The sequence below is a fragment of the Hyperolius riggenbachi genome, chromosome 1 (genome assembly GCF_040937935.1).
Source record: "Hyperolius riggenbachi isolate aHypRig1 chromosome 1, aHypRig1.pri, whole genome shotgun sequence".
Lineage (NCBI taxonomy): Eukaryota > Metazoa > Chordata > Amphibia > Anura > Hyperoliidae > Hyperolius > Hyperolius riggenbachi.
Window position 1 is genome coordinate 558,048,224 of NC_090646.1, and position 23,213 is coordinate 558,071,436.

Here is a 23,213-nt window from a genome sequence, read left to right on the forward strand (position 1 = left end):
CTTCTGATATGGCGCAGGAACCAGGAATGCTCTATGGTAGCAGAGCCTTCCCTCTACATAGGTACCGTATTTTTCGGAAGATAAGACGCTCCGGAATATAAGACACACCTAGGTTTAGAGGATAAAAATCAGGGGAAAATAAAAAATACACTTTACCTAGGTGTGTCCAAGTTCCAGGAGCGTCTTGTGGACATTGCCCCCTTCCCAAGATCTCTATCTAAGCTACACTAACTCCTGCTACCTCACAAGCTACACTAACCCCCTGCCACCCCCAGCAGTTCCATTAACCACGTTAATTATGCTTTGCCGGTTTTTATGACTCCTGTTGGTAGCCAAAGAGACCCCTTTAGGCAGCCAGTGGGTCTCAGCCAGGCAGCATGTGCGGCCATTTGTCCCCCTCTATGCAGCCAGTGGGTCTCAGCCAGGCAGCATGTGCGGCCATTTGTCCCCCTCTAAGCAGCCAGTGGGTCTCAGCCAGGCAGCATGTGCGGCCATTTGTCCCCCTCTAAGCAGCCAGTGGGTCTCAGCCAGGCAGCATGTGCGGCCATTTGTCCCCCTCTAAGCAGCCAGTGGGTCTCAGCCAGGCAGCATGTGCGGCCATTTGTCCCCCTCTAAGCAGCTAGTGGGTCTTAGCCAGGCAGTATGTGCAGCCATTTGTCCCCCTCTTATGCGCAGCCCTGGAGTTATATGAGCCACCAGTCAGATGCGGGTCAGTGCAGAGCGGCAGGTATGGCAGCATACTGTGGCCGCGATCAGTATGGATGTCGGGGAGGCGGCCCGAGATCAGCCTGCCTGGCTGTAAGTAAGAGGCATGCTATTCATGCAGAGCGCAGCGGAAGGCGTTATTACCAATCCGGGATCCAGCCGACGAGTCCTCCATCTGCTTCTCTATCTTCAATACCGGCTCGCGCTGATCCCCGTCCTGTTACTTCCTGATCTAGTGTCTTTTCTGTTGTAATGGACTTTCAGCCAGTTGTTGAGCTATATACACTTGTTTATGTATTTAAACAGGAACTGTAACCAAGGATTGAACTTTATTCCAATCAGTAGCTGATATCCCCTTTTCCCACCAGAAATCTTTACCTTTTCTCAAATAGATCATCAGCGTAGTCTGTATGGCTATTTTGGTGAAACCCCTCCCACAGTGTGACGTCATGACCAAGGTGCTGTCTGTGAACCTTGTTACATTACAAATAATGGCTGTTTCTAACTGCCAAGCAAGCCGTATCTCCCTCTGTGCACAGAATTCTCAGTAATGAACATTCCATACAGATCACCTGGCAGAACTAAAGAGGTCACCACCAGTGATACATTTTAGAATATAAATCAGGGAGAGGAAAGATTTTACAATGGGCAAACACTGACTACATCATCTATAAATTAATATTGTAAAAAAATAAGCAATTTTATTTATGTTATTTTCACTTTAATTCCCCTTTAACGTTGCTGTATATTATGACATTGTACATTTTTTGATTCCAGTCACTTTTTTTTATTATGAAAACATAAAAAGTAGCATAACACAGTGTCCTGGGGATAACCACAATACAACGTTGTATTTAATTGACACAGCACCAAAATACTACCGAAGTACAAGTCCTACCCACATTGAAATGAACTGTGTGAAGGATAATAATAATAATTCCTTTTTTTGTATATCGCTTTTCTCCTGTTGGACTCAAAGCGCTTGTGAGGCAGCCATTAGAGCGCACACAGTAGGCAGTAGCAGTGTTAGGGAGTCTTGCCCAAGAAACTCCTTACTGAATAGGTGCTGGCTTACTGAATAGGAAGAGCTGAGATTTGAACCCAGGTCGCCTACATCAGAGGCAGAGCCCTTAACCAGTTCACTACAGAGCAGCAAGGCTGACAGCTAGCAGCAGGAGCACCAATAGAACACATAAATAGCCATGTATTAGAGACAAAGCTCACATTATATCTAACATTACGAATAGTGTCCTGGCGTGAACTATGAAGCATGGATGACTCAGATGACATAGAAGCGGCAGAGGCAAGCTGTACACAGCAGAGACGCATATAATACACTAATAAGCAGAGAAGACAGGTGCTGCAGCATAGATAGGAGTATTGCTGCTATATTTTGTGCACAGGTCCTCTGGCGATGAAAGGATGAGCTCACTAACTGGCAACCACCAGAATCTCCAGAGCCAATTCACATATCTATGGGCACAGAAATAGGTACTGGCTTGTAATGGGCAGTACAGCAGCACTGCTGAGAGAAGTCAATGGCCTCTTGGAGCCATGCGGCAAATGTGCCAAATCACAGGGTGAACTTTCTGTTGATGTTCAGTGCACACATCAGAGGTACATCTGTGACTAGGCATATATGCCATATATCCATTGAACACCACTTAATCAGATTAATCCAGGAGCCGACTCTGTGGTGTCGGTGCTCCAGTGTAGTGGAAAGCGTTGCCCACCTACACGTTTCCTATTATAGCTTCGTCTGGGTGTAGTAGACCAATCAATAAACAAGATTTACATAGCTGGAGATGTGCCTCCTATTCTTCTTAAATCCTATTTTCCCTCATGATCAGCCCCCTGGAATTGGAAAATAAGGACCACATACGTAATACTAAAATGAGCTATCCCAAATCATAGATTAGAAGATAGTTGCAGTAGGTAGGGAGTCCTTCGGGAACTGAAGGAGAGACAAGAGCCAATCGGGGTAGTATGTGGGAAATTGGGGTAAATATGAACATTAAGATACTCACAAAATTTGGTTGAATAGTTCGCAACCAATGTAAGGGCTTGAGGGGAATATCCCACCTCCAGACCCTGGGAGCTGACTTGCGCTCCTCAAACTGGTCCTATGGCAACATAAAACTGCACCCTCTGAACAGAGGCGATATACCGAGAATAGTTCTGCGCCTGCACAGTAAAGACCCAATGATGTCGGCCGGATCACGTGTCCCGCGCCGTGGAGCGCGCAGGAAGCTGACCAGAAAGCCAACTGGCGAGGTCGTTTTCTGCAGCGGGGGGCACCGGGAGCCACTTGAGCGGCGGCGAGGGCACAGGATGGCTGCCAGGGGCTGGAGGAGGCCCCGGGTAAGTGGATTTAGTTTTTTTGATTTGCTTGGACCTTCCCTTTAAGTGGGGAATGAACACATTTAAAAAAGGGATCTTGCTCCCCCTCCCGAAATGCACAGTAATACCTACAAGTTGAGGGGCCATTCCCCCAACCCCCTTGCCCTGCAGTGACATGTGACTTTCACCTCCATCCCCCCCCCCCCACACACACACCTCTCCAACTGTCCCAAACCATCCCCCCGAGTCCCTCCACTTGACACATACATTCAGTCACAGAAGCGCTGGCAGCATTCAATGGTGTTAAGTCAGACCTGTCATCGGTGGCCGCACGTTCCCCCGCCTCGTCTCTGGCTAGTGGGGTATTGGTTGTCATGTGGGTGCTAAATGCAGATGCTGGGTGCCATGTGGGTTCTGGGTGCGGTACAAAGTGTCATGTGGGTTCTGGTTAGAGAGGGAGAGGTCACTGTGGGTGCAATGTTGAGGGAAAGGTCACTGTGAATGCTGGGGGAGGGAGAGGTCACTGTGGGTGCAAGGTTGAGGGAGAGGTCACTGTAAATGCCCAGGGAGGGAGAGGTCACTGCTTTCAGGGAGACACCATGTTACCTGCTTCCACCCAGCTGCGGGATGGTTACACTAGGATTCCTGTATGGGACCTCATTACTCCAAAGTGCTCCAGGAACAGAGCGGTGGATGCTGTCAGATTTAAACTCATGCACAGTTTTGTCTTGTGTACATCTTCTACTGTATAACATGTTGCCCTCCTGTAAACATCAGTGTTCTCTTATGTCCATGTACATTTCAATTTTGTATATGCGATTTTGATATCAGTTATAATGTTTTGTAAATAAAAAAAACTTATTTAAACGTTTGTAGCAATAAAAAAAATATGTTGTTTGCAAGTTTTTGCATTTCTGGAGTATAATGTTCCCACTCCAGGGACTACAGGCAGTGGTTCGCAAGAGAAGCTGTCCTCTGTAAAGACTACAGTGACATCAAGACTTTTGGGGACATGTTTGGAACATACTGTTTTTCTAAAGCAATGAAACACGTCATGGGATTCTCTAAGGAACTCAATAGTTCCAGATCAGTTTTTCTAAATATGCAGAGATTGTCTTATTGGAATAGCTTTGATTACAACATGTTGTGGATAATGGCTAGTGGCATGGAGGAGTGCATTACCTATAGTAGGTTTGCAAAAATTGCTGCTTTTAACTCTGCAATCCTTCCTAGTATGAATAAGACCAAGAAAAGGTTGGTAATCTGTTCAAAACCAACAGAATAGGTAAGAAAAATACTCTGATTACCATTCAACTACTCCATGAACAAATCTTCTTCTATTCACATGGCCCTGCACATCACCAGATCAACCCTATAACCACTTTACAGCTTCAGAAAAAAGGATGTTATAGGCTACAATGGAGAACAGTAGAGCTTGTTTCTAACACCCCCAGGCCCATATGCAATCCACTTTTTCACCTGACTTTTCTCACAGGAGATAATTTTTCATCTCCACTTTAAAGGATACCAGAGGTAAAGTAATGGGATTAAAAGGAGGCTATGGATAGGTATGTTGAGCTGTGCAGAGGCTTACCGCTCCTCTATTGCACTTTTGTGCCCCACAAAATGCCCCATTACTTTGGCGATTCAGCCCACTTGGGCATGTGCAGTAGGTCCTTTCCCTTTTGTGGCCGCACTCTCCAAGCTCTTGCATCCCTGGCACACACAGTCCCGTTCACACCGCAGTACAAGGAGGTGGATCGGACATATATGCGCAGTATGTCGATCCCCCACTTGTACTGCAGTGTGGACGGAAGCACGCACACTGGGGACGCACAGCCACAAGGGTGAAAGGACCTACTTACTGAGCATGCCCGAGTCACCAAAGTAATGGGGCATTTTGCAGCAAGGGAGCAGTGGTAAACCTCTGCATTGCTCCACCCACTTCTCTATAGCCTCCTTTTTATCCCATTGCTTCACCTTGGGTGTCCTTTAAGGCCGCTTTTACACTTGGTGCGGTGGGTTTTATAACGCTCGCAACGGTGCAGGAAAGTCGGACCGCACCTTATAGCCACAGTGTGAACCCCCCCCAAAAAGGACAAAATAATTAATTCACTTCGGTGCACTTCCAGGATTATAGTAATGCAATGCAGCTTCTGCGTTACCCAGAACACTGCTGTTGCATTGCTTCGCACCACAGGCAATGTGTCATGATCCATTAAGTTTAATTGCCACTTCGAGAAGGTGTGGTAGAAAAAGGGAATGTGACACAACGCGGTAAGTGTAAAAGGGCCCCAAGAAATAACCACAATGAAAATGTATAATATTCATGTCTTAAAGGGAACCTAAACTGAGAGCGATATGGATGTTTCCTTTTAAACAATACCATTTGCCTATAAAGGAATAAAAAGCAGAAAACCGAGAGCGCAATATAGTGTAGTATGTATTGAAGAATGGGAGAGAAAATATGAAACGTATTATACTTACAAACCTGGGTTACCTCCAAGGTAACCACTGTAGAAGCAGGTGGGGAGATCAAGCCTGTCCCCACTCAGGACTTAGACGTCGCTCTCCGTGGATAGAGGAAAAGGAGGGTGTAGCACCCTTCCACCAAGGCAGGATAACTTGATATATAGAGAGATGTACAGAGGTGCCAGAAGGGTAAATATCACTAAAAACTTTTAAAATGTTAGGGTGGCGGTGGTGGACCTGCCAGCCCCAAAACAGACACAACTGCTGTTGATTGAAAACACAATTTATTCACATACTCCTAAAACAAGTGGCAACACGTTTCGCAGGTCAAAGCCCGCTTCATCAGGCAATAAGCAACAGGAGTATCACACAGCACGGGGTCCAATCAAAGCTTGGCACAATCTCAGAGGTGCCAAGCTTTGATTAGACCCCGTGCTGTGTGATACTTCTGTTGCTTATTGCCTGATGAAGCGGGCTTTGACCTGCGAAACGTGTTGCCACTTGTTTTAGGAGTATGTGAATAAATTGTGTTTTCAATCAACAGCAGTTGTGTCTGTTTTGGGGCTGGCAGGTCCACCACCGCCACCTTAACATTTTAAACGCTATTAGTGATTTTTACCCTTCTGGCGCCTCTGTACATCTCTCTAAATGCCATTTGCCTGGCAGTCCTGCTGATCTCTTTGGCTGCAGTAGTGGCTGAATCACACACCTGAAACAAGCATGCAGCTAATCCAGTCTGACTTCATTCAGAGCACCTGATCTGCATGCTTATTCAGGGAAGGTGGCTAAAAGTATTAGAGACACAGGATCAGCAGGAGAGTCGGGCAACTGGTATTATTTTAAAAGGAAAAATCCATATCCTTCTCAGTTTAGGTTCCCTTTAAATGTCTCCTAGGTATTTAGTTCCTTATTTTTCTTCAGAGGGGTACACCACTGATAGGTTTATGTACATTTGGCTCTGCCCACAGTATGTAATGGCAACGCCCATTTTTTCGCTATACTGCATGTGAATTTGAGGAGTAGTTGAGGGTGTGGCAGGGGTGTTTATTTGCATCACATTTTCCTGGCTCCAAAAAGTGGGAGGTAGGTGCTATGTGATCCAGTGTGATTCAGTGTGAGCTGTAATTATTTCTGGGTTGGTAGTTGGATTCCCTGCTGCTGAAATAAAAGCACACAAACAGAGAAATATTAGCTTGCTGGAACCAAGCAGCTTCACGGCACAGTGCTTTCCTGCTCTGGGGGGTTATTTTTCAGTACATTGAAATGTCTACCTTGCTAAACAAACTCTTCCTGTTAATCAAGATTCCAGTTGGATCAGACTCACCAAGGCGGGCTCTAGCGTGGGGCAAGAGGGGGCATCGCCCCCTTAAATAATCACTCTGCCCCCTTAAATGTAGCCCGGCCGCCTCCTCCGCCTATTTCCTGGTTCTGGAACGCAGAGCCAGCGAGGCGAGGAGGCGTCACGGCTGTCAATTGGTGGGAGGTGCGCAGCGGTCATGTGACTGTTCAGTCACATGACCGCTTGGCTGTGCGCAATTGGTTCTTGCTCCTCCGAGTCGTCCTCTTAGCCTATGACATCATACGCTACTCTGAGAAAGCTAAATGCCAGCCCAACCCCACGCCATTTGTGTTTGAGACTGAGACACAGACGCTGCTGTGTGTGCCCTCGATCGAGATCTTTGTGTGCTCAGTGCTGGCTGCGTGGCTCCTGCCTCCTCTCTATTAGAGCCCCCCAGTCACATTGTTGTTTTCAAGGCTGACTGACTCCCTGTGCACTGCGTGCACCTGTCATATTTATGTATTTTTTGTAACTACACTAGCTGGTATAACTACATTATAGTTAGCCCCACCCACATGGCATCATGACCACGCTCATTTTTTTCACTGTGGCTTAGTGCGCTGCAAATTTCCTTATCCATGATGCCCACTTATATGTGCCAGTCTAGAACCGGCTCTGATGCCTACTGAGGTGAAACAGATTTGCAGATTCACTCAGGCCAGAAACCCACTATAAGCGATTTTCTGAGCGCTTTGCGATTTGAAAACTCTTGCTAATGTAATGCTATGGGTGTTATCCCACTTGAGCGATGTGATTTTATAAAAAAGAACCCAGCATTGCATTAGCAAAAGCTTTTTTTCAAATCACTAGCGATTAGAAATTGCTCCTAGTGGGTTTCTGGCCTCAAAATTACTTAATATTGCACTGGCAACAAGTCGCAGCAGAGTGTCAGTTGTGAAACCTGTGGTAATGAGGTTATGGTTTAAAATTCACTGTGTCAGGCCTAGGAGCCACTAGCAGCATTTTTGGAAGCTGCTAGTGGGTTCTTGGCCTGAGTGAGGTTGCTGTAGTGCTTGTATTGTGGTGATGTAATTCTGAACTGTCAGTGACTGGATGCTGTTAGCATTTTGGAGAAGCAATGAAGGTTAGTGCGTCGTGTTAGTCACTCCTGTTAAATCTATATTTCCAGCAGCAGTTCTGTTCAATAGCAATCTGTACCTGAGACGTGAGCAGTGTACTTATAACCGGCATCTATATTGTGATGTGCCAGCAGCCTGTCACTAGCAGCAGATCACAACAAAAAAAATCACTGCTCGTAAGCACCCTTTGCATCATCTTAATTGCTCCTGTGTCTAAAGGTGCGTACACACGTCAGATAAAAATGAAAGATCACAGATCAATTTTACCCCCTTTCATGTAGTATGAGAGCCATACTCTACACAGTCTATTCTATGGAGCTGAACTCCCCATCAGATAGAAATCTTTGCAAGATGCTGCACACAAAGATGCTGTACACATGCAACAGATCAGTATCTGCAAAAGATCTGTTCCTGCAAAAGATCCATTCCTGCAAAATGCATTCATAGTCTATGACATCTGCAGATCTCATACACACCTTGTTACAGGACATTCATCTGCAGATCAGACAATTATCTGCCGATCTGAAGATCCAACCTGGTGGATCTGATCTACAGATAATTGTCCGTTAAACAAGGTGTGTACGAGATCTGCAGATATCATAGACTTTGAATGCATTTTGCAGGAACGGATCTTTTGCAGGAACAGATCTTTTGCAGATACTGATCTGTTGCATGTGTACAGCATCTTTGTGTGCAGCATCTTGCAAAGATTTCTATCTGATGGGGAGTTCAGCTCCATAGAATAGACTGTGTAGAGTATGGCTCTCATACTACATGAAAGGGGGTAAAATTGGTCTGTGATCTTTCATTTTTATCTGACGTGTGTACGCACCTTTAATCTCAAGGCAGCCCCTCATTCACATATAGTGGAGTACCTGCTTGGAGTCAGGCCAGGCACAGGATCATCAATTTCCCTTGAAAAGACTTGCCTTCCTACAGTATGATACTAGGAGCAATGGTATCAAGTCATATTTCTGCTGGGTCAGGCAGGGAAAATAACATCATACCTACCAACTTTTTGGGGATAAGAAATAAAGTCATTTGAAGAGAAACTTGTATGTAACTTGATGAATAAAATGAACATATTTTTACAAAAATCGTTTATAAATTGATTAGTTCAAGTCTGCCCATTGTACATTCTTACCTCACCCTGATTTGCATTCTTACATTTATCAGAGATGGTGGCATCTTTACTGCTGGCAAGGTGGATCAATGTGGATTTTTTTTTTACACTGTGTGAAGTGAGCAGCAACATACAACAGCTACTTTAAGGTTAGACGGGGTGAGGGACTGTTTCACCGCCAGTCACACAGGACTCACGCAGTGTTATCAAACACTTCCATTCAGCTGCATGTAAATGCAGCTGAATGGCATTTGTGGCCGGCAGCCAGGAGGCTGAACTGCTCGACAAACAAGCAGTCTGTCACACGCCCCCTGGTGGCCACACCGCGCAATGCCTTCCAATCGGTTTCAGCACACAGACCATGCAATTTCGTGGTCGCAATCGGTGCGTGGAAACCGCTGGAATTCAGCTGCAGACAGACTAGAAGGAGGCGTGCGAACTATAAAACACAAAATACTAGGCTGCCACCATCTCTGTTTAAATGAGACAGAGAAGCCCAGTGACTGACTAAGACCTGTGGGTAAAAACGGTTAACAGGCTATTCTGGCTACTAACAACACGTCTTGGTAGCTAATCTTCAGAAAGCTAGGATTCGTTCTGTGTGGCTGAATAGTAGGTTTAGCTGAGAAATCAATAAATGACTTTAGAGTCTTTTATTATAAATGCAATATAATTATGTACAGAAAATCATTAAAATCAACAATTATAGAGACAATAGTAGCACAGTATAAAAATAAAAAGGGAAGAGGTAAATGAATACTTAAGTTCAGGTGAAAATGTCCTTGTGGGGAAAGCAAGGTAAGCTCCTTTATTCAGTTCTGGAGAATGGCCGCTAACCACTTGGTCCCCTGGCTGGCCTGAGCAGGTGATGTTACACAGGGAGGACTGGGTGGGGAGTCCCTGTCGAGTTCTTTTGAATGACCCACATTTTTGGGTGGGGTCTCAGGTTCAACCCAGGGGCTGGACAGGATGTGGTTAACCTTCTGGGTGGGACATTTGTGTCCACCAAATATGACATTTTTCATATTTCAGCTCACGCTTCCCGCACACACTTAACAAACACAGATTCATATTCCTCAGAATATGACAGTTCATATGACATCAAACTTTGTCGGTGTCGCGTGTTCTGGCACAAGGTAGCTGAATACCTCGGGTTCTGGGGATGTATGTGCCACCAATTTAATATTAAAATATTCACTAGACCCGGACCAGCAGAATGATATAATTTTCATACCTCTCATATAAACGGTATTCCTTAAACAAGCAAAAAACATATACTTCATGTATTCCTAAGGCTGGTTACACGGCTCCGCCGTGTCTATCAGCTGCCAGGCTCTGAATGGGCCCCCTGCTGTGGGCTTCCTGCATTCTAAAGTAGTTTAGGCCAAATTGTACTGAGTCACACTTAAGTCCAATCTACACGATATGATTCTTTGTGCAATTCGATTATGATTCTTTAACGATCCGATTAAATCCGGCATGTCCAATCGGGATTAGATTCAATTCGATTTGCCATTGCAAAACAATGGCAAATCGAATTGAATCCCGATCGGACATGTCAGATTTAATCGGATCGTAAATAGAATCGTAATTGGATCGCACACAGAATCGTATCGTGTAGATGGGGCTTTATCTGAGAGATACGTTTCTTTGAACCAGGTAATTGAATGCAAACCCTGGCTTATCAGAGAGCAAATGTATCTCATGAAAAGAAGCTCTGCCAGCAGCTATGAAAGGGCAGAGCCCCCAGGCTTGGCAGCCTGCTATCCCTAAACATAAAATTTTGATCTGGCCAGTTAACGAACAATCGGTGCAAGAAAACGATTGATGGCTCTTCTGTGACACAGTCTATCCACCCAAGGAAAAGAGGCCATACTGGAGCTAGAGATAAATAAGTCAAGCTTGCATGCAAATTGTATGCCGCTTGGAATTGGGACAATCAAAATCATCAGGAACTGCATTTAAGTGGCCCAATTCCAAGTGGCATACAATTTGCATGCAATTTGTATGCTAAGCTGATTATTTACATCTAAATAAGCATATCTTTTACTTTAGAAGCTCCCCCTCCCCCCCCCCCCCCCCCCCGCCAAATAAGAATAAAAAACAAATCCAGCAATCCGACTTTAACCTCTTGCCAACTGCATCACGCCGATGGGCGTGGATGCGGCGGCAGCCCTAGGACCGCCTAACGCCGATTGGCGTAAGGTCCTTGGGGCCTGTTTTGCATCAGCGTGCGCATCTCTGCTTGGTAGGCGGCACTCCGCCTTCAGCCTCCCAGCGGCAATCGCCACTAGGAGTCTGATGGCGAAACCCCGTACAGCGCATGCAATCTAAGGCAGCACTGTCCCCTCTGTAGCTGCAGAAGTGATCCGCTGTCATAGGCTGAAGCCTATGACAGCCGATCACGCTGATTGGCTGGTGGGGGGAGTTAAAAAAAATAAATAGTAAAATTTATTTATAAAATAATCAGATAAACATTTGTAAAAAATAAAATAAACATCTGGGGGGCGAAAGCTCTATTGGTGGGGAGAAAACGGGGGAGGAATCACTTATGTGCTGAGTTGGATGGCCCTGCAGCAAGGCCTTAAAGCTGCAGTGGCCTATTTGTTAAAAAAATGGCCTTGTCTTTAGGGGGGTTTAAAGGTAGCCATACACTGGTCGATTTGCCATTAGATCGACCAGCTGACAGAGCCCTATCTGATCGAATCTGATCAGAGAGGGATCGTATGGCTGCCTTTACTGCAAACAGATTGTGAATCGATTTCAGCCTGAAACCGATCACAATCTGTTGAGCTGCTCCTGACGCCTGTGCCCCCCCCCCCCCCGTATACATTACCTGAAGCTGGCTCCCGGGCGTCTTCTCCGCGCTGCACAGCACCGCTCTGTTCTTGCTCCATCCCGGCGCTTCCTGTGTCACTCCGTGACCAGGAAGTTCAAATGGAGTGCCCTCTATTTGAACTTCCTGGTCACTGCAGTGACACAGGAAGCGCCGGGATGGAGCCGGAACAGAGCGGTGCAGCGCGGAGAAGATGCCCGGGAGCCAGCGTCAGGTAATGTATACTTGATCGGATCGGCCGCCGCTAGCGACGTGCACCCTACCCGCGGGCGATTGAGGGTAATTTCCCGCACGGCGCGATCGACGGACCGATCCGATTTCGGGAGGAAATTGGATCGGCAGGTGCGTTTAGCGCGAACGATTGGCAGCAGATTCGATCCCAGGATCGAATCTGCTGTTGAAACGGCCGCGAATCGGGCCAGTGTATGGCCACCTTAACACTGCGGTCCTCAAGTGGTGAAAGTGACACAGCATTAAATTAAAATATCTTTCCCTACTTTTTATTACCCATTCAGTTACCATATTAGTTTTTGTGCACTAATAATATTGTCCATTTACAAATTATAAGCTCCCACAGTATAGTTTATCTACTCTGACATGCCATTGCATTTTATTGCATAGATGTTGTATTTGTATATTAAAATCATCTTTCTTTCAAAATGATCTTTTTTTTTTTTTTTTTTTTAATTATTAAAGAGCTTTATTGAACAGATCACAAATACAAAATGCTTAAGAAAACAAAGCAATTAGTACATCACATATAATTGGCAAATGCCAATATAAGAATCTAACACAAATCTTCTACTAACACACATATATAACAAAAAAAAGAAAAGAAAAATAAATAGTATCTAGAGAGCATGATCCAAATATCCGGACTGTTCAACCTGGGAAATGGGGCACTCGGTACCTCCGACTGAGATCCCAGGGATCAGTCTAACCCTCAAGTCTTTACTGTAGCATTAGTGCTCTCTCCTTAAAACTAAAAGAAAAACAGCTTATTGCGTCTAGGTATAAGAGTCCCGAGTAACCGTAAATATCCATATCATAATATGATCCATGAACACAAATGACCAGGGGTAACTAAAAGTGCCTGTAAATTTTCCAAGTGTCCCAGATGAGATCGAATCTTGTCAGGTTTTCAATACTATAATAATACACACGATCCATTAACCTCCTTGGCGGTCTGATTCTTTCCAGATTTTAGGGTCTAAAAGCGGTGCAATTTTTTTCCACTCTTTCAGACCCTAAAACCTGAAAAAAATCATTCTGGCAGGGAGATCTGCAGCAAAATAAAAAAAAAATGTACCTTCCTGGGCTCCTGTGCTGCAGTTTTCTCTTTGCCCACAAGATGGCGCTAATATACATATAAACGAACTTCTCTATATTTCTCTAATATAGAGAAGTTCGTTTTCAATATTAGCCCCGCCCCCGATGACGTCACGCTGCCACCACCGCTCTGCTGCCACCACCACGGCTCCGCTGCTCCAACTGGCTGCCGGGTCCCCGGAAGAATAGCGGGGACATGGGGGATCCCGGCGGCCAGGGAAAGACCCCACACTGCCGGGGAGAGAGGCTGGAGTCCCGCTGCGCAGCGAGATCGCGCTCGGGACTCCACAACTACAAGTAAAGCTCTGCAATGCCTACCCCGACCTGAGCTCAGGATCACCGCTTTTTTCTACCCCGAGCTCAGGTCGGGAAAACCGGCAAGGAGGTTAACATCATTAGGTCTAGACGCTGAATAACCAACGCTAACTCTAAATCAGTGGATTTCCACTTGAAGGCTATTGACCACTGAGCGGCCAGTAGCATATATCTATAGAGAGGTCTGAATCTACCCGGAACTTCATCATTAAATGTGTACAGGAGTGCCTGGGAAGCAGTTACAGAAACCGGGAAACCAAATACCTCTCGTATCAGAGTTTTCCACGAATCCCAAAAACGTTGTGCAATGGGGCAATCCCAGAAAACATGTACTAAAGACCCTTCCAAAGTACAACCTCGAAAACAAGTCGAGGGAACTGAGGGATACATTTTATGAATTTTAGTTGGGGTATAATACCACCGAAACAAGAGCTTAATTGCAGTATCTTTCAACATGTTTGATTTGACTACCCCAGAGACAGCAGGCCAAATGAGAGACCAATCAGTGCGATCTAGTTGAATACCCAGTTCCTTTTCCCAGGCCCTCATATACAACATTTTATCTTCATTTTTTCGCCCGAGTAGTAAGGCATATAGTGATGAAATCAGACCCTTGCATCTAGAGAATTCGAAATAAAGTGATTCAAACATCATAGGGTCATACACTGGAGCTGAAGGAAAAATAGAGGAGAAATAATGTTGAATTTGCCAAAATCGAAATGCCTCTTCCAGGGGGGCATCTTGACCAAAACAAAGCATATTCAATGTAACTGAGACGTCCCTGATCCAAAATTTGTTAGCCGTGAAAAGGCCTTTATCTCTCCACCAGGAAAACATCTGTGGGTTCCTAAAAGCAGGAACGAAACGAGGGTTGCCGAAGATAGAGATCCTGGAAGATGGAAAGGTCATGAGTGGCTATAGATGTCCATAGCCTGACTAATGACGATACAATCCTGTTCTTGCCAGCAAGTTACCATGTCTCTTTTAGATACGACTGTAATTAGGGAGGATAGATGAAAGGGAAAAATTGAAGTAGATTCGAGTCGATACCAGGCAGGGGGGTTGGAGACAATACCCCAATCTAAAATTTGACAAAGTTTAGAAGCTAAATAGTAATGCCACAAACTTGGTAAACCAATGCCGCCTTGCAGGGGGATTCTGTAGAGAACTTGTGTCCGAATTCTAGCTGGTTTGCTGTCCCAAATGAACTTGTTGATTTGTGATTGCAAACCAGACAAAGATTTTTTGCTTATAGTGATCGGTAACATACGAAACAGGTACAATAATTTGGGGAGAATAATCATTTTGCATGCTATATTTCTTCCGAGCCATGATATCTTATAAGAGGACCAAGATTTTAAGAGTTGAGTAATATTCTCAGTAACATGTGCGAAATTAACTCCATACAGATCCCCATAGCAAGGTGTAAGATAGATTCCCAAGTATTTAAATTTGGATTTGCTCCATTTAAAGCCATAATTAGAATCTAACCAATAGATCGTTTGAGGGTACAAGTTAATTGGGAGGGCTGTAGATTTAGAGGGATTAACCTTTAGACCAGAGAAGTTGGCAAATAGATCAGCTGAAATAAATTAGGCAGGGAAGTTAGAAGCCTAGTCGGTGCCATACCCGTGTATATCAGGATGTCGTCTAATCGCCACCGCCAGAGGCTCTAAAGCAAGCGCAAATAGCAGTGGGGAGAGAGGGCATCCCTGACGGGTGCCTCGTTTGAGATGAACAGGAACAGAGAAAGCTCTAGGGATGCGTATGACAGTGGACGGAGAGTTATACAAAGCCGAAACAGCGGTAAGTATGGGGCCAGACAGGCCAAAGCCTAACGCAGTAGTCAGATGCCATCCCACCGAATCAAATGCTTTGCTATCTAGACCTAACATTAAAAATCTAGATTTCTTAAGTTCAGCATCCTGTAGAACATTAGCTGCAAGTCGAACATTATCAGAGCCTTGTGTGCCAGGAATAAACCCCGTCTGAGTAAGATCCACAAGGTCACCCACCATAGAATCCAATCTGAGGGCCAGGATTTTGGCAGAGTTTAATATCATTGTTAAGGATAGAAATAGGTCTAAATCCTGCTGGAGAGGAGTAAGCAGTGTCTGGTTTAGGGATCAGGGTCATATTAGCCAAGAGCATTTCAGAAGGGAGTTTTTCACCCTTGAGGATAGCATTGAACATGAAGGTTAAAGGGAGCGAAAGTACATTTGCACATTTTTTGTAATATAAAGGAGTGAACCCATCTGGACCAGGAGCGGTAGAAGATTTAAGGGACTTGATTGAAGCTAGAACTTCCGTGTTTGTAATTGGTGTATTGAGGGAACTCAATTGCTCAGAGGTCAATGTAGGTAAATGAAGTGTGTTCAACCAGGACTTGAGTTCTGTGACATTGGGCGATACCTCAGTACCCAGAAGGTTTCGATAATATTCTTTAAATATTTTTAGGACTTTTGGGGGAAGTACTTCTTCAATGCCTCTAGAGTTTTTCAATCTAACAACAAAATGATCTATACCTTGTTTTTTCTGCCCCCAATTAGGCTTTTTCTGGGTGGTACATTATGCTAAGAATTATTTTATTCTACATGCATTTTAATGGGAAGAATAAAAAAAAATGGAAAAAAGTCATTATTTCTAATTTTTCAGCCATTATAGTTTTAAAATAAAACGTTCTACTGTGGATAAAAGCCACACTTTTTATTTGCCCATTTGTGCCGGTTATTGCAATGTTTAAATTATATGCTTAGTATAATGTATGGTGACGATATTTTATTTGGAAATCAAGGTGCATTTTTTCAGTTTTACATCCATCACTAATCACTAGCCCAAAGTTTAATAATAATATACCCTCTTGACATACATATAAAAAAAAAATTGTATACTAAATAGGAAGAAATGCATGACTGTTACTTCGGAAGTGACGCAAGTATCTCATTGATGCCTGCGATCACGGTGGCCTAGAGGGGAGAGTATCCATTCATTAATTGTTCCCATTCAATAATCTAACGATCCGTGGTAGAAACTAACAAACGGGAGGCAGCACAGCGGCAGCAATTGAGAATGATCAGTTTTTGAACAAAAACAGTGATCATTTCCAGCAGACATGCACGGACTGGCTCACGGGACTTCAATCTCCCTGCCACTAATCCCCCCTATTGCCAGGGCCATTGCAGGCTTCTGCCCGCATAGTCCCGCAGACTGCAAAAAACTTGAACCTCACATCCCTTTGGATACAGAAGCACCTGCCACGGATGTGAGGCGCACATCTGTGCGGCTGAAATGGTTAAAGGACAACTGTAGTTAGAGGTATATGGAGGCTGCCATATTTATTTCCTTTTAAACAATACTAGTTGCCTGCCAGCCCTGCTCATCTATTTGGCTGCAGTAGTGTCTGAATCACACCAGAAACAAGCATGCAGCTAATCTTGTCAGATCTGGCAATAATGTCAGAAACACCTGATCTGCATGTGCTTGTTCAGGGTCTATGGGTGAAAGTATTAGAGGCACAGGATCAACAGGACCATCCAGGCAACTGGTATTTGCTTTAAATGAAATAAATATGGCAGCTTCCATATCCCTCCCTCTTCAATTATGCTTTAATTGATAATGACGGACCTGCCCACGCCTGCCCATGAAATAGCCTTTGAGTCAATTGTCCAAATACTTTTGAGCCCCTGAAATGAAGGGATTGTGTTAACATGCTTTAGCTGCCTCCCAGTGGTATGTAATCGTTTTGTTTCGCCACCACTGAATTAAAGCTGAAAGTCTGCACTTCAACTGCATCGGCGTTATTTCATTTAAGATTCATTTATAAGTCACAAAGCTTTTTCACCTTATCTATTTTACATTTTTAAGCTTTCAAAGTGCAAAAATAATAGAATTAAGGTTAGAAAAGTAATGTTGAAATGTGTTGGAAGGTTATTTTTAGCAATTAGGTGATAACAAGTCATTTATGAGAAGTTTTGTGAATAGAGCCCATTGTTGTAATGTACATACCCAAAATTAAGCCCAGTCTACACGATACGATTCTTTGTATAAATCGATTACGATTTTATTTACGATCCGATTAAATCCGACATGTCCAATCGGGATTCGATTCAATTTGCCATGGTTTTGCAATGGCAAAACGAATTAAATCCCGATCAGACATGTCGGATTTAATCGGCTCGTAAATAGAATCGTAATCGAATCGTACAGAGAATCATATTATGTAGATGGGGCTTTAGAAAAACGTTCTCTGTCCAAATATTTATGGACCTAATTCTGGGAATACACAATGAGATTTTTCAGTCAATTTACTGTCCAATCGATTTTCTTATCAATTTCCATTCACTTCTATGAGAGATCAATAACAAAAACAATTGAAAATAAGATCAGACGTGTTGGAAATCTATCGAACCATCTATCTGCTGAAAAAACGTATGGTGTATTCCCAGCATAACTGTATCTGACTGATTTCCCTTTCCATTAAAAGTCTGACTGGACCCATTGGAAAGTCTTGGCACAATGGGTGGCGGAACAGGAGGGGGAATCAAGATTAAGCATGTTATGTAAGAAAGGAATTGATCACTATCCGATCAAATTATAATCAGATAAGGATTGTTTGGACTGAGTCATAATTGAGAGGTGTAGGTCCCTGCCTTATATTCTGTCAAGTTTATTAACCAGCCGGGCGGTATGGACGAGCTCAGCTCCTCCATCACCGCCGGAGGCTGCCGCTCAGGCCCTGCTGGGCCGATTTTCATCAAATAAAGAGTAGCGCACGCAGCCGGCACTTTGCCAGCCGCGTGTGCTGCCTGATCGCCGCCGCGAGCAGTGGCGAAAGAGGGTCCCCCCAGCCGCCTGAGCCCAGCGTAGCCGGAACAAAAAGTTCCGGCCAGCGCTAAGGGCTGGATCGGAGGCGGCTGACGTCAGGACATTGCGGCCTTCCTTGTTTATTATGGGCGCCGGAGGCGATCGGAAGAACGCCTCCGGATTGCCCTCTAGTGGGCTTTCATGCAGCCAACTTTCAGTTGGCTGCATGAAATAGTTTTTTTTTTATTTAAAAAAAACCCTCCCGCAGCCGCCCTGGCGATCTTAATAGAACGCCAGGGTGGTTAAGATGTTTAGTACACGTGGCATCAACTAATGAAGCACCAACATTGTGAACTCAAGAACTTAAAGGACAACTGAAGTGAGAGGGATATGGAGGGCACCATATTTATTTCCTTTTAAAGGACTTACGAGCCCAAAACAGGAAAAAAATGTCTTTACCTGTATGAATTTGTAACTAGAGATGTTGCGAACTGTTCGCTCGGCGAACATCTCTGGGGCTTTTACTACTTCCGGGTCACTCTGACCCGGAGTAGTACGCCTGCGCTGCCCGGCGAAGCGCGTCCTAGATCGCGCTCCTGTTGCCGGGCACTCTCTGCGCATGTGCGTGACGTCGTTCATGACGTCACGCACATGCGCAGAGAGTGCCCGGCAACAGGAGCGCGATCTAGGACGCGCTTCGCCGGGCAGCGCAGGCGTACTACTCCGGGTCAGAGCGACCCGGAAGTAGTAAAAGCCCCATGTATTCAGAGATGTTCGCCGGCGAACGGTTCGGGAACCGTTCGCTACATCTCTATTTGTAACGCACGGACGACGCCATCCGCGCCCTCCGTGCAGCTCCGCCGGGTCCCCGCTACTTTTGCTCCCCCCCGGCCAGACTCCGACCCCACAGCCCGGGTCGTGCGCTTCTTCCTCCTCAAATATGGCCGCGGCTGCGTAGTCCGCACCGATGCGAGTGCGGCTGCGTAGCTCTAGGGCCTCTCTCCCCGATCCACGCTACATAGCGTGGATCGAGGAGGGAGGCCCTAGAGCTGCGCAGCCGCACTCGCATCGGTGAGGACTGCGCAGCCGCGGCCTCCTCCGGCGGCCATATTTGAGGAGGAAGGAGCGCACGACCCGGGATGTGGGGTCGGGGTCCGGCCGGGGGGAGCAAAAGCAGCGGGGACCCGGTGGAGCTGCACGGAGGGCGCGGATGGCGTCCTCCGTGCGTTACAAATTCATACAGGTAAAGACATTTTTTTCCCGTTTTGGGCTCGTAAGTCCTTTAAGCAATACCAGTTGCCTGGCAGTCCTGCTGATCCTCTGCCTCTAATACTTTTAGCCATAGACCCTGAACAAGCATGCAGCAGATCAGGCTTGTTTCTGGTGGGATTCAGACACTACTGCAGCCAAATAAATAAGCAGGGCTGCCAGGCAACTGGTATTGTTTGAAAGGAAATAAAAGTACAGTTGTCCTTTAACCTCCCTGGCGGTAAGCCCGTGCTGAGCACGGGCTATGCCGTGCAGGGGGATTTCTCAGGCCCTGCTGGGCCGATTTTGATATTTTTTTTTTTTTTTGCAGCACCCAGCTAGCACTTTGCTAGCTGCGTGTGCCCTCTGATCGCCGCCGCTCTGTGCCGATTACACGGTGAGGCCCCTCAGACCCCGTGCGCTGCCTGGCTAATCAGTGGCAGGCAGCGCTGAGGGGTAGATCGGAACTCCCAATGACGTCACAACGTCGGTGACGTCATGCCGCCCTGGCGACGGGGGAAGCCCTCCAGGAGATCCCGATCTTTGAATGGGATCTCCTGATCTCCGACCGCCAGGAGGGTTAATAGACAGTCAGTTGAAGCAGCATTTCATAATAAAGGCAGAAAATGTTTGTGGACACAAGGAGTTGTGCAATTGTTTGTCAGGGATTAGTCACGTTATTAATCTCTGTAGTGAGGTTGATCGTCTTAAGAAGCTTTTCCATACATGAAAGATTAATATAAAAAAACTTTCACTACTTTCATTTACGTCAGAGGAGGATATTTAATCTTTGCAAGCATCAGATCTGCAATCTACCAGCAGAGCAAGCCGTCCTATGAATCCTGAAGGATCTGAGTGTAAGCAGTCCTTTCTGCTACTGGTCACAGCAGAATCAGGGCAGACAGGTACCCATACATGGGCATACATGTCCCTGACAAAGAATGAAGCACAATGGGGCAATTAGCATTGCAATTTACCTTCATAAATCAGCAGCACATGTGTGGATAACGTAGCACTATACAGTGGTTATCAACAGGAGTACATGAGAAATCACCGTTAATTACCATTTCCCCTCCAGGTCCATGTGGATGGTGGGGAATTATGTAATTTGGCTTCCAACTATTGCTGGCGGCCAAATTACAGTGTCTTAAAAGTAACTTCAGCGCCATCTTCTGACGGCACCGAAGTTAGAGCTGGTCCACACTAGGTCCGGAAACGTATCCGTGGCTGCGTTTTTCAAACCTGATGAAAAACGGAGTCCCGGATACTAATGTTTAAAATAGCAGCCAGCCTCACCCAAGTAAAAAACGGATCCGTCTGCGTTTGCGGGGATCCGTTTTGAAAACCTGAACGGAAGGTCCGGACCTGCTGCATTTTCACGCAACGGATCAGGACCACGGATACACGCAGGGGGTAGTGAAAGCAATGAGAAAACGCATCTCCAGCTCCACAGGCAAAAAACGGATGTGAAAACGGATAGCCTGAGCTTTATGATTGGCCCAAAAAATCCTCCCACTCCTTCCTAATGATAGAGACGTTTTCTGTCAGGGAAAAACCTGAACGGAAACTGATACAAAACTGATGCACTTTCATCAGTTTGCAGTACGGTGGGTACTTCCCCTGATCCGGACTGCAGTGTCCGTCCTGCAACCGGGTCTAGTGTGGACCCAGCCTTACTCACTGTGTGCCGCTATAGCTGTAATTCCTATTACGGTCTGTGGTGGCGCCGGCTGCACCCAAATCCCCTGCGCTCTAATCGACATGCTCGCTCAACAGCAGTTCTGGATATGGATTTGGCTTTTTAGCAGTATAAAGGAATGATTTGCATATTATTATTATTTAGTATTTGTATAGCACCAACATCTTCTGCAGTACTGTACAGTGTATATATTGTCTTGTCACTTAACCATCCCTCAGAGGAGCTCACCATCTAATCCCTACCATAGTCATATGTCCATGCATGTATTATGTAGTGTATGTATTGTGGTCTAGAGCCAATTTAGGGAAAAGCCAGAGGAAACCCACACAGACACAGGGAGAACATACAAACTCCGTGCAGATAGTGCCCTGGCTGGTATTGAACTGGGGCCCCAGCGCTGCAAGGTGTGCTAACTACTACGCCACTGCATATTCACTAACTGGACACATTATGGGAGTCATTTCCTGCTTACTTGAAGATGCATATTTGCAATTACCTTCTGTTTTAATTCAGTACAGTATTGCTGAATAAGTATGGGGAGATTTTTGCTTCCTTTTAGCACTGTGTAACACTAATGGATCTGTTTCTCTTTGACTTAACTGGATACTCATTCACATGTATGTACAGTCAATAATTAGGAAACCCGATTGGCTCGCCAATAACGCTCAGAGACTAGGAAAAGTAGCAAAATAATTTATATTTTAAGCAGTACCAGTAAAAGCAAACAAAATATACCAGGTGTTAAACGTTTAGTAATGACAAAATGAAAATATACAGTAAAAAATAATTTGATTTACAACGACCTACAAATAATACGAAAAAATATCCCTAGCCTAATCCGTAGTACATGAATATCCATGATCGCAATATTTGAACACAGTAATATAATTAATTGGATAACACTGAATCAGAAATAATTGCATAAACCAACACTGCTTAAATGAATACAGATATTAGCAACTGAAATGTTTGGATAGGATCTGGTAGATTGCTGAAGAAAGCACAAACTATACAATGCAAAATAATAAAAAAAAATGCACATAAGCACTGTAACAGATACATTAACCTGAGAACAGTAGGACTATATATAAAGCTCAACCGTGTGCGGCTTCTGCAGTCTTGTACCGTTCAATAAGATGATTGTAAAGTCCAATGCCAGGCACAGATCTAAATACACTGACAGCTTAGCAGAGTGCTCAAAACACCACTGATTTGTGGGAAATTATGTGTATGCCAAAAGAAATGTGCTTCCATGCCCTCAAGCACCTACTAGCAGGCTCTGTAGGATGGGGCTCTATGTCACAGCATCATCTTGCTGTTTGGAGGGCAGGGAGGCAGGGCACAGACAAGATTGCAGTCTACAGCAATGGAAGTCTGTGCTGCATTAGATGGCTGGTGAAGAGGTTTCACAGGTAATATAAACCAGATTCATGTATCAGCTAATGCACAACTTTATACACTGATAATAAAGGCCTGCTAGTAAGTGCCGCAACAGGACATACACCTGCTGTTGGCACAGAGTGCTAGTTTAAGCAAAAATAAAAACAATGAATGAAAGAAGTGCGGAGCCATCCTTAGCACTGATCTGTCTAGTCGGGTCTATGTAACTTTTTTCTTGGTAGGACAGAGCTTTGACGTACCTATAACGTCTTGTAAAAACAGATGGGAACTAGAATTCCCACACCACTATGTTAAACTAGCACGTGTATAACAATCCATTTATACATCCATTTTTATTAGTGGTATAAAAAAATAAATAAAAAAAAAAGGACACCTGCCTATCAAAATGTAACACGAACGTATGTGGAAATGTGGGATGTGTAATAGGAGGTTTTCTAATTCAATCCAATCACTATGTCATACAGCCTCATGAAGATTGTATAACACTACTACGCATGGAATTCTTGTCTCAGACTGTCCAGTTA